This window comes from Nannospalax galili, unplaced genomic scaffold (genome assembly GCF_000622305.1).
Source record: "Nannospalax galili isolate Female #2095 unplaced genomic scaffold, S.galili_v1.0 scaffold653, whole genome shotgun sequence".
Taxonomy (NCBI): Eukaryota; Metazoa; Chordata; class Mammalia; order Rodentia; family Spalacidae; genus Nannospalax; species Nannospalax galili.
Window position 1 is genome coordinate 2,276,804 of NW_008334077.1, and position 5,327 is coordinate 2,282,130.

The window sequence follows — 5,327 nt, forward strand, 5'->3', positions numbered from 1 at the left end:
AAGCAAAAACAAAAGATCGGTGTTAAATCTAAGAGTGTTTAATTGCTTCCATTTAAGATAATTAAGAACCTATACAAGTTTGCTCTCAGAAGCTAATGAATTATTAGTCTCTACTAAGGAAAATGAATTCTAAAAATTAACATGGTTTTCAGTATTTAAATTTCATTATTTATATAAAAGTCTAGAGAGGCCAATAATATCCAATTGCTTCAAAAGATAAACTAAACACTCTTTGATGTAATCAATTTTACCAATGTTTTTGAAACAGGTTCTCACTATGTAGCCCTGGTTGGCCTGGAACTCATAAAGATCCGTCTACCTCTGCCTTCTAAACTACAACTAAACCATCATGTTTCTGTTTTGTTTTGTTTTGGTCTTTTTGAGATGGTCTCCCTGTAGCCCCAGCTGGCCTGGAACTCACTATGTAGACCAGGCTGGCCTTGAACTTACAGAGATCCGCCTGTCTCTGCCTCCCACGTGCTGGAACTAAAGGCATATGCTACCACACCCAGCTTTGTTTCTTTCTTTCTTTTTAAATCTTATTTTATTTATTAATTTTTATTTTTTATTTTATGTGTGTGCGTGTATTGCCTGCATGTAGGTAAGTGCACCCGTGTCGTGCAATGCCCATGGAGGACAGAAGAGGCTGTTGGATCCCCTGGGACTGGAGGTACGTACAGTTGTTAGCTGCCATGTGGGTGCTGGGATTTGAACCTGGGTCTTCTGCAAGAACAGCCTGTGTTCTTAAATGCTGAGCCATCTCTCCAGCCCCCCAAACTTTGTTTCTGTAAGAGCAGAAAAGTTTGTATTAGAGTAAAAAACAGAAATTCATAGCATATAGTAGTCAGAATGTAGAGGGGTGTTTTTTTTTTTTTTTTTGGTGGTTTTTAAATTTTTATTTATTTTTATTTTAGGAGTAGGAACATTTTGCCTGCATGTATGCAAGTGCACCTGTGTCCAATAATGCCCAAGAAGGCAAGAAGGGGTGTGTGTATCCCCTGGAACTGGAATTAAGGAAGGTTGTTAGCTGCCAGTGGGTGCTGGGAACCTAATCCAGGTCCTCTGGAAGATCAGTTAGTGCTCTTAACCATGGAGTCACCTCTCCAGCCCTGGATGGTTGTTTTTTGAGAGGATCTCAGGTAGCCCAGGCTAGTCTTAAACTTTCTATATAGATAACACTGGCCTTAAGCTTCTGATCCTCCTGCTTCAGCCTCCCAAAGGTTTGAATTATAGTTGTGAGGCACCATGTTTGGTTTTATTTACTTATTTGGAGACAGGATTTCATGAAACCTAGACTAGCCTTGAACTCCCTATGTACTCAAGAATGACATTGAACTTTTGATCCTCCTACTACCTTCTGAATGCTGGGATCACAGTTTGTGCCACCATGTGTCAAGTTTATGCAGTGCAGGGACTCAAACCCAGAACTTTGTGCATGGTAGGCAAATGTTAGGCAAGCACTCTACCGACTGTGCTTTGTTTTGGTTAAATTTTTTAGGATACAAGGTCTCATATAATCTAGGCTGGCCCCTGGCCCCTGGCCCCCAATTTGATATACAGCAAAGGATGACCTTGTTTTTTTTTGAGACAGGGTCACACTATAGCACTTGGGTGTCCTAGAACTCACTATGTAGACCAGGCTGGCCTACAATTCCCAGGCATCCACCTGCCTCTGCCTCCTGAGTGCTGGGATTAAAGGTGTGTGCTACTAGACCCAACAAACTTGAATTCTTAATCCTCCTATCTCAGCCACCCAAGTACTGGCATTATAGGCATATACCACCTGTTGATCTGAGCACTTCAAAGCAATGTTTATTGGTGTAACATTAAGGTTATGACATATGCAAAATCTGAATGTTGTATGTTCAAAACCAAGGCTGCTGTGAAGCCACACAACTCAATATGGACCAATGCTGCCAGAAATACCTCAGATTCATTACGTTTGATTTTTAATTAATTTTTGGTCATTGTGTGTTCAGAAACTTTTTACTCTTGTCAAATTTTTCAAAATCCCCAAACCCAGATGCACAATTCCTATTGAAGGAGTGTGCCCCTCAGACCCCCTCCCTATCCTCTGAGAAAAAGCTTCCCTCCACCTGACTCTGGAAATCCCTTCCATTGTTCAAACCTTTTCCTGGTATCTGTTTATGATTTCTATGGAAGTGGTCTGGGGCAGAAGAGATAGAACATTCCGCCCTGGGTAAGCTAGCCAATGGGAGTATACCTGATACATATGTGTATGGTTTCTATGGGAATAATCAGGGGCTGGAGAGATCGCTCAGTGGTTAAGGGCACTGGCTGCTTTTGCAGAGGGCCCACGTTCAATTCTCAGCACCCACATAGCGGCTAACAAACATTAGTTACCCATAACTGGATAACTCCAGATCCAGGAGATCTGACACCTTCTTCTGGCCTCTGAGGGCACTGCATGCATGTGGTACACTTCATATATGCAGGCAAAACACTCAAACACATAAAAATAAATAAAATTAGTTTCTATCACACACTACAAAAAATGAGTTACAAATGAATTAAAGATCTAAACATAAAAATTCCTACAAGAGAGCTAGAGGTATAGCACAGTGGAAGAGCCTATGCATAGCAAGCATTAAGGCCCTGGGTTTGATTTCTAGTTTAAATAAAAAACAAAAACCAGGCCAATGAGATGGCTTAGCAGGTTGTGGCTCTTGCTGCCAAGACTGATGATCTGGAATCCACATGGTGGAAGGAGAGAACAGACTCTTGCGAATTGTCCTCTGACTTCCACATGTGCACCGTATTACACACACACACACACACACACACACACACACACAATATAAATAATGTAAAAAAAACCTTAAAACTCCTACTAGAAATATTAGGTAAAAATTTATAATGTATATAATTTATAATCTTGACTTAAGGATAACACTAAATCAAGAAAGCATAAAGAGTAAGACTGCTAAGTCTGAGCACACAAAGACACTATCCACAAAATGCATACACATGCAAAGGTACTATACATAAAAGTAAATGACTAATTACAAGCCAGGAAAAATATGATCATGTGATATTTAACTATGATGTATATATACATATCCCATAGCTAACTACCTCATAGACACCTCATAAGCACCCTGTCCAGGAAACTAATCACATATACTACTTCCATTCCCCAGGACTCTGATCTCCATCCTCTTCAGCCTGGTCCTCTGCCAGCCTTCCCTTCTCCCTGAGGTAGGTTAAAAATGGGTTATCTCTATCATTTCTCTTTTTTAAAGTTTATTTTATTACATTTTTTCTTGTTTCTTATTTTATTTTGTGTATGTTTGTGGGGTGAAAGTGGGGGATGTTGTGCATATGTCATGGTGTTACTGAGGAGATCAAAGGACAACTTGCCAGAGTTCTTTGTTTTCAGCATGTGGGCCCCAGGTATTGAACTAAGTTGGTCAGGCTTGGTGGCAAGAACTTTTTCCTGAAGAGCCATCTCACTGGTCCCCTCTGTCATCTCTTAAAGAAGTTCTTCACTAAAGAGACAAGGGTTTGGAATAGGTGAAGTGAAATTGTGTGAAGTTCACTATTAGAATATATAAATGAAAAAAAAAAACCCCACAAAACCAGCTATTATCAGTTAAGTGCAGCAGGTTCTGGCTCCTGAGCGAGCACAGAGCTGTTTGTGCCATAGTGTGTGTGTGTGTGTGTGTGTGTGTGTGTGTTGGGGGTGGGGAGGATTTGGTTATCTCTTCCTTCTAGTTCCCATCCCTTTGAGATCTCGCACTAACGTCTCTAGTCTCAGTCTCTAACAACAGCTCTCCTGGTAGGCCCATGGGCCCCTGGCTAGGACTGTCTTCAACCATACAGGTTAGCACACAGAAAAGTCACCTGCTTTCCTCCACTGAAGACCTACCCATATAATTGGCTGGACCAGCAAGGCCCTTTGTCTCCTCTAGCAGGCGTGAGTTATGCCATGTGGACAGCAACTGCATGCTCAGAAGATGCTTCTCCCTCTGTGTGGACCTATGAAGAAGGAATGAATTCAAGCAGATCTGAACTCCTGCAGGGGGTACCAGAGGTAAGCCACTGTTGGTCCTCCTAGTTTTCCGTGGAAAACTTACAAATCTGAAGGCAAAAGCTGTTTTATTTCTTGTCTGTGTGTGAACACCTGGTTGTCTGTGAAGAGAGGGAAGTGGACACACTGTGAGTGGTGAGTCATGAGATAGCCACGGGGTTGGGATTTGAACTATGCGTCCTGACTCGCAGCCCTCTCTCCATCCTGCCTTTCTGGTGTCCTGTACACGGGTTTGTGTCGCTTTATGTTTACACTCAGACTCCAAGCATTCTGATGAGGAGAAATGGCTTGTCAAGAAAGTCAACAATCCCCTGGGGCCTCAGGCCAAGTTTCTATTCCGGGCCTCTTCCCCCGCCCTCGCAGAGGTTGACGCAACAGGAGTCCCAGCACAGCCTCAAATAGGAGCCAGGCTCCTCCTCCAGCCCTGTTTTAAACCAGTCTCGGTAGTCCAGGATAGGTTCAGTTTCAAAACAAAGGGGAGGAGTGATACTTGATGTGAGCATCCTCCAAGCCCTTAGGCAGCTAGCTGGTTTATGGGTTCGGGCATCGTGTCTGGCCACCGCGGTGCCTGGGGCTGCTAAAACCAGCCCCCGGACTGTGCCAGGTCAGTAATAAAGCAGTGACTACGATATAAGGGTGGCATAATCATCGTCACAATAGCAGCCCTAATTGGGCTATAATCACCATCTGCCTCCGCCCAGGCGTTTGCCCTGACTCACCCGACAGCACGGCAGCCGTCGGGTAATAAACTGAGGCAGAGGTGGAGCTGGAAGGCTGGCGCGATCAGCCGTACTGAACTTTGCAGTTCTGCAAGTCCCAAACCTATCGTCTGCTATCCGCGCTGGGCGACCAAACACAGAGGCGCCCAGCTCGATTCTGAAGTGAGCCCTTCGCCTCTGGTGACTGGCCCCAGTTTCAGGCCGCCGGGCTCTCAAACTGCCCCCAGTAAAGGAGTCCCTCCGAGCGCGGGGATTCGGTGTGGACTACAACTTCCTTCAGCCTTTGCGCACAAGGCCCTCACGCTGCCCACACCCCGAAGCCACCAGCGGCCCTCGCGCCGCGATGCCTCCTGGGAGCTGTAGTGCAACCTCGCGTTCTTTTGCACTAGATAGGAGGCCAGCCGACTCGGTATCCCTTGGTGCCCCGCGGCTGTTTCTGACGCAACCTAGAGGCCAGGGGAGGCGGGGGCGTGGCCCGTTCCCGGCCACACCCCGCTCTCCTCCGGCTGGCCGGACTCGGTAGTGGCGGTAGGGGCGGCGGCGGTGGCGGGGGGGAG